The 7,857-nt window shown below is 35.3% G+C and overlaps 1 non-coding gene across 1 annotated transcript; it reads left to right on the top strand.

Moving 5' to 3' along the window:
- Positions 1 to 6,635: 6,635 nt before the first annotated feature.
- LOC131621147 (small nucleolar RNA R71) lies at positions 6,636 to 6,742 on the top strand. The gene has a single exon (XR_009289476.1). It is a non-coding gene; the product is annotated as a small nucleolar RNA R71 (small nucleolar RNA).
- The last annotated feature ends 1,115 nt before the right edge of the window (positions 6,743 to 7,857 follow it).

Raw genomic sequence — 7,857 nt, 5'->3', positions numbered from 1 at the left:
TTCCCGATATATTTAATATGTAATTGATTGTTATAATATATAAGTTATCTTTAGTCATGTTTTTTTTAATGTGATTGGTTATTATAATTTGTAGGTCACATTTAGGTATATTTTGTTATTTGTGCGAGCGTTTCTTTTTGTTTAAGTCATTTGTTAAAAGAATAGAAGGGGTTTTTTTTCCTAGGTACCTAAGGCAATATTTGGTGATGAAGTTCCTACCTAAAAACAATGTTGTAAATTATTAAAAATTAATAACAATTAATCACCATTAATGTGTTACAAAATGGGAAAAAAAAATCATGTGCAATTTATATTTTGAACAGTTAAATATATTTTTGATCTCTATAAAATATACAATTTTATTTTTGGTCAGTATAAAAAAATTACTTGATCCTACAAAATTATTATACACGTAGTTTTAGTCCCTATTGTTAAACCAGTGAGCATTTTTTGAATGATTATTTTGCAGATATTTTTGGAACGTTAAAATTTTCTTGAAAAAAAAATTCAAAATTTGATTTCTAATTAGTCGAGATTTTTCATTATTTTTTGAAATTTAAAATATTCATATTTAATCCTTCTCATTTTAAAAAATTCTAAAGTATGATAGATAAATATTTTACAGTATCCTAAACATGTATGAACAAATTTATTCAAAAACTTAAAAGTTAAAGTGTAATTAAATAATTTTCAAAAATTTAGAAAACAGTCGGGACTAAAACTGCATGCATAAAATTTTGTAGACTAAAATATGTCAATTTTTAATAGGGATTAAAAATAAATTTAAGATATTTATAAGGACCAAGAACTTATTTAACCCTATTTTAAATATTGAAAATAGGAAACACTCCGTGAAGAATTAAGCAACACTTCGTGAGGTGTTGCAGAATGCGAAACAGTACAATCTTTGAAAAATGTTGTTGTAGGCGTAACCGTGTGCCAGTTGGTAAAAGTGTTACCGTAGGCGAAACAATGTAACATTTGGTAAAAATGTTGCTTAAAGTGTGTGTTTCATCAAGGGTCGCAATCTTGTGAAACAACGCCACTTTGGCTTATAAATTGAGCATTCCGGATTCAGAAAAAAAAACATGAGAAAAACTTATTTTTTTTCACATAAAATTCCAGACACTGTTCACTACATTTGTGTTTTCGTCTGGTTTGCACAAATTCGATAAAATACTGAATTCTCCTGGATATTCATGCGTTCCAACTCAAAGACATATTTGAGAGTGTTTGAAATACTTATAAGAAAAGTGATTCTGTTTCCGATTTTAGCCTTGATCCATTTGAGTTAACTTAATTTTTCTAATAATCTTATAAGTATTGCAAATAATGGCAACCGAAATTTATATTTCAAGTGTTAAATAGAATGAAGAGAGAAGTGAAGAATTTAAATCAAGAACTCAAGAACCGAATGAAAATTTTCGTAATTGATCCACATATTTTTTCTTATTCAAATAAGAGTATGGAGAAAATCATAATCAATGAAGTTTTTCTCATAATTGGTATCAAAACAATAGTAATTGATATTTATTGATTGATATCGAATAATTTTAATCAAAGATAATCAAAATTAGATATGTATATTATTGCATATCCATTTTATTTTACATTTCTGGTTGAAAATAATAATACCGAATCAAATTGTTTTTAATATTAAAAAATATATATGAAAATTTCTACACTGTGTTAGAGTACATTGTGTTACAATTCAATTAAAATGCTCCATGTGTTTCATGTAACACCCCAAATTCTACCCAAATATATAATTCGAGAAATGTCAGAGGATTTTAAAATTTCAAACAACACATTGAGAGTGTCACATATCAACTTAAAACTTCAACTTGTATTTCATTCAAAAATGATACATAGCATTCGAATTAACAGTCAACTATCAGCTTATCTCAACTCAAACAACTTGGAAGTATAATAAGTACTTCATATTATTCAACTTGGATTCAACGGTTATAATAACAACAACTAAAAACATCGACAACATAGAAATAACGATATAAACGACCCCCCCTGAGTGCTACGTATCAGCGCGACACACTAACTGGACTCGATGAAGCTACAAACTTCCACAGCTATACTTGAGTACCTGCTCATTTCCCATGGTAGGTGATTGGTCACCATTTCTATCTAATTTCCGTCATGTATTCGGTTTAAATCTGTCAATTCGGTAACACTTTGATCTTAGTTTGATTGTTTTTGTTTAATTATCTCAAATTTGTTTGCTTTTATATTTTCTTTGCTTTATGTTTAAATTGAAGTTAACTAGATACTTTTGATGCCATTTTGTTAGTTTTGTTCATGTTTCAGGCTTGGTTGAATGCTCTAAGGCAAGGACGCAATGATGAATGAAGATGGGTGAGGTCGGAAGTTGAAAAAAGGAAAAACTGGACTCCAACACGGTCCATGTCTCCTGACACGGTGATCACGACTTTACGTGTCTATTAATCTTATGACTGCAAGTGCACAGTCGTGTCGTGTATTTTTAAAAGATATCGAATCCACAGGGACTATGAATCGATCTACCGTTATCTAAGGTTACTATGTAAAGCTAAGGCTAGTAATATTTTGATTGTTTCTAAAGGAAAGTGATTGTGAATATTAAGAAATATAATAATAGACAGATATCAGTATGTATTTCGTTTAACTTTAGGTGATCCGAAGGTCCATTGGCTAATGCATAATTCGATTAAAAATCTTTATTAATTCAATTGATTAAAAGTCCTCCTCTCAAACTTTCGCTCTGTTGATTAAGACTACTATCCTAACTCGTAACGTACGCTTTCGCCATCCCATTAGATTTTAGAAAAGCTTTTTGGAAACAACGTAATTAATAAAATGCTCGTTTTATGAAGTTATTATCTATTTAAATCCCTTAATCTCAAACTTTCGCTCTGTTGACTCGGAACATGCTAATATCCCTAACGTACGCTTTCGCCATCCCGCTCGGGTATAAAAACATTTTTTGAAAATAAATAAGTTCTAATTAGTTTTAATACGCTTTCGACATCCTTAAAACTAATGTCCTATGTCCACTATCCAGTTAAAGATCTCAAACTTTCGCTCTATTGATTTTAGCCCTTGACCGTCTTAACCCCTCAAACTTTCGCTCTATTGATTTTAAGACTTACTAATTAAATTAGACATACAAACCAAAAACAAGTGATATTTAGTAAAATATAATTAAGCCAATTTATTTCGGATCCCACGGTTAACTTACTTTACATACCGATATCTTAGTTAATTAGCCAGACATATTAATACGGTTAAGCATGCATAAATTAATTTGGTTTATAATAAAAGGCATGTTAAATGGCACATAATATATCATGCAATAACAATAATAAATAAAACAGTAAATGATAAACATGAAATAAAATAAATCTGAATTGAATCTTGAAGTACCGAACTTCCACCACCGGTTGGCTGGATCGTTCTTCAGGATTAAACGGACAGAAATTTAAAACAAGGAATAAAAAGGATAAATCTAACGTAAGGCTAGATTTATAAAAGGTTCACAACAATTTCCGGTGTAGAAATTGCTGTGAGAAAATAAAACGGTTTAATTGAAAGCAGGAAAGAAAATAGCGGTCGCGGAATAATTTCGGCAGCACTTCGTTAGCAAAAAATCGGACTGGTTGAAGTGAAGTATCTGCCTCTATTTATAGGCGAGCCTTTGCAGTTGGAATGCGTGAAAGCAGGAATTTCTCTGACTGGGGCTTGGAGACGTGCGTCTCCACTTTTTGGGGAGACCTCTTTGAACGACTTGAGACGTGCGTCTCAAGTGGAGAAAATCCAGGAGAAGTTGGAGACGGGCGTCTCCTCTTGGTGACGTGGCAGAAGAACGTTGGAGACGTGCGTCTCCACTTGCTGGGATGATTTGGGCCACGCAAAATTGATCCTTCGTGGGCTGGGTCATTGCTTTGCACATTTGGGTCTCCTTTTGCACCCCTTTTTTACTTCAGCACCCCTTTTTTCATCTTTTAGGCACAAATAGTAGTCATTTTAGCTCCATTTCCTCTCCTTTTCACAAATAGTCTCAATAAGAGTGTAAAACCTGAAACAAAGCAAATACTCGCATAATATCATAATAAAACAATATAATAAACGGAAAATGCTATAAATATTTATGGATTTCAAGCTAAATAGACAATATAAAATCGTGTTATCAAATTCCCCCTGACTTGAACCTTTGCTTGTCCTCAAGCAAATAATAAGATAAAGACAGGAGGACAGAGAAATGAAGTACGCTTCCACCACGTCGTTCGGTCATACTCAGCTACAGAGTGTTCTTGTTTGAAAATAATGCTGCAGATCCTAGCAATAAACTTATAGTAGCGACACTAGATAACTCCCAGCGTGCATACCAATCCGAATCATGCCATTATAGCTTGACCTTGACTCGTCATCATGTTTTACCCTTTTCATTCGCGCGCAATCACATTAAGCCCATTATCTTGACACACACATAGCAGAGTAGTCGGTTAGTGACTATGATCCTTCTTATGGAGTTCTGGCACATTTATGTGGTATACTCCTTTGCGCTTATTTGTAGATTGTGGGGAATCGGACAATAATCCTTCCTACCAAGTTCAGTACCAGATAACTTCTGAACCAATCAACAATGAGTTTTTAAATTCTTGTATATGAGATTTGTGACCGTTAGGTTAAATGATCTTGTGAGGATCACCTTACTTAGTAGGCACATTTCTATTAGCGGTTAAGCACATAATTATTATTATAAGGATCATACACTTATATTCATCGACTCTCTGCGTAGTTGGTGTCTAAGACGGTGCCGACTGCTAGAATAAACTAATAGGGGTTACTTCAAAAATTAAAGTCGATGGTTTCGGTATAAGGGGTATTCAAATCGGTTACGCACACTTGGGGGTTTTAGAGTGTCGGGACAATAAGGATATTGTCTTGAATCTTTATTGATTTCTATGCGTTGAGTATTTGAGTAGCTTCGTACTTCTCGAACGTGTGGGGTTATGCGTTTATCGTTTTGGAGTAAAAAAAATTTTTGTTATGGCTCAAGAAAATGGAAGAAATTGTAATAGCCACAGAATTATACATATAAGACTTGAAATTCCATAAATATGCTTTATTGAATTAGAAAAGAAACATTACAAGGAAAGGAAATAAACTAAAAGGAAATAATAATAAAGCGAGTAATACGACTCCCCCAGACTTAAATGATGCAGTGTCCTCAATGCATGTGAAGAGACATTCTCGTTGCCTTAAGCTCACCCAGATTTAGCTTCTTACAGGTCAAAAGAGGCATCAAACAAACACTGGCTCCTAAGTCGCACAAGGATTTTTCTATAATAGTCTTTCCTATTACGCAGGGTATAGAAAAGCTACCAGGATCTTTCAGTTTGGGAGGCATGTTATTTTGGATGATAGCGCTACATTCAGCGGTAAGTGTTACAGTTTCGTTATCCTCGAGTTTCTTTTTGTTCGATAGAATTTCTTTCAAGAATTTAGCGTACGAAGGCATTTCAGTTATGGCTTCTGTGAACGGTATGGTTATGTTTAATTGTTTCAGAAGTTCTACAAATTTTTTAAATTGCGCTTCGGTTTTGGATTTAGCTAATCTCTGAGGGTAAGGAATTGGTGGCTTATAAGGTGGTGGTGGAACGTAAGGTTTTTCTTTTTCAGGTTCCACTTCGTTGTTGTTCTCATTGGTCTTAGCAGTTTGATCATCAGTTGATGTCTTTTTGGTTTCCTTTGGCTCTTGTTGTGACATGGGTGTGTTTTGAGTTCTAGGATCTATAGGTCCATCGTAGTTCGTTCCACTTCGTAGTGATATCGCGTTCGCATGTCCTTTAGGATTAGGTTGTGGTTGAGCAGGGAACGTGCCAGCAGGGGCAGCAGTAGGTGCTTGTTGTTGAGCTACTTGTGAAATTTGAGTTTCTAACATTTTGTTATGCGTAGCTAAGGCATCTACTTTGTTCGATAATTGTTTTAGTTGCTCGCTATTGTGGATGTTTTGATTTAGGAAGTCCTTATTGGTTTGTTGTTGGGAAGCTATAAAGTTTTCCATCATTATTTCTAGGTTCGACTTCCTAGGGGCGTTTTGAGCAACTACAGGCGCTTTTTGATAGCCAGGTGGGACAGCAGGTGCTTGTCCAGGCGCGTACAACGCGTTGTTGTTCTTATACGAAAAGTTTGGATGGTTTTTCCATCCAGGGTTGTACGTGTTAGAATAAGGGTTTCCTTGAGCATAATTTACTTGATCAGATGGGATACCAGTCAAGAGTTGACATTCGGCAACTGTGTGTCCAATTAATCCACAAATCTCGCAGTTAGGTGCTACGGCAGCAGCGGTGGCTGAAGGAGTGATGGTTAAGTTTTCGATCTTTTGAGTTAAAGCGTCTACTTTAGCGTTAACGCAGTCTATACCAATTACTCCATACATTCCTCCTTTGGTTTGGGTTTTCTCTAGAGCGGCTCGTTCTCCACCCCATTGGTAATGGTTTTCTGCCATGTTCTCTATGAGGTTATATGCTTCATCATGGGGTTTGTCCATTAATGCTCCGCCAGCAGCGGCATCTATAGTCATTTTAGTATTATAAAGGAGACCACCATAGAAAGCATGGATGATCAGCCATGGTTCGAGTCCATGATGAGGGCATAGTCTAAGCATGTCCTTGTATCGTTCCCAAGCTTCGAAGAGTGATTCGTTATCTTTCTGGGTAAATCCGTTGATTTGACCTCTTAGCATAGCGGTTTTGCTAGGCGGAAAGTATCTTGCTAAGAATACTCTCTTCAATTCGTCCCATGTAGTTATGGAATTAGAAGGTAGGGATTGAAGCCACGCTCTAGCTCTATCTCTCAAGGAGAAGGGAAAGAGACGTAATCGAATAGCTTCGGAACTAACGTTGTTAGCTTTGACAGTGTCGACATATTGCACGAACACAGATAAATGGAGGTTGGGGTCGTCTGCAGGGCTTCCAGAGAATTGGTTCTGTTGAACAGCTTGTACCAACGAAGGTTTCAATTTGAAATTGTTCGCCTCAATCGCAGGTGGTGCGATACTTGAGTGCGGTTCAGCGCGTGAAGGAGCGGCATAGTCTCTAAGAGGACGAATAGCAGCCATCTCTAACTTCGGGGTAATTTGATTGATTTGATCAGTAAAGGTCAATTCCTGATTAATCGGAATTGGTGCTACTTCGGGAAAGTTGCGAGCTCGACGTTTGACGTTAATGAAACGTTCGATCTCGTTAATTCGTTGTATTAAATCTCCTCCTTGTGAACGAGTAATTGGCATACAATCGTCCAGAAAGAAAGGAAATAATTGCCCTAGTCTCTACGGTGTAACAATGAGTTACGATATCGAATTAAATAGTCCCCGGCAACGGCGCCAAAAACTTGATCGCGACTTTACGTGTCTATTAATCTTATGACTGCAAGTGCACAGTTGTGTCGTGTAGTTTTAAAAGATATTGAATCCACAGGGACTATGAATCGATCTACCGTTATCTAAGGTTACTATGTAAAGCTAAGGCTACTAATATTTTGATTGTTTCTAAAGGAAAGTGATTGTGAATATTAAGAAATATAATAATAGACAGATATCAGTATGTATTTCATTTAACCTTAGGTGATCCGAAGGTCCATTGGCTAATGCATTATTCGATTAAAAATCTTTATTAATTCAATTGATTAAAAGTCCTCCTCTCAAACTTTCGCTCTGTTGATTAAGACTACTATCCTAACTCGTAACGTACGCTTTCGCCATCCCATTAGATTTTAGAAAAGCTTTTTGGAAACAATGTAATTAATAAAATGCTCGTTTTATGAAGTTGTTATCTATTTAAATCCCCTAATCTCAAACTT

Source organism: Vicia villosa, linkage group LG7, assembly GCF_029867415.1.
Source record: "Vicia villosa cultivar HV-30 ecotype Madison, WI linkage group LG7, Vvil1.0, whole genome shotgun sequence".
Lineage (NCBI taxonomy): Eukaryota > Viridiplantae > Streptophyta > Magnoliopsida > Fabales > Fabaceae > Vicia > Vicia villosa.
Note: the sequence above shows the minus strand (reverse complement) of the source record. Positions and strands in the feature narration are given on the sequence as shown.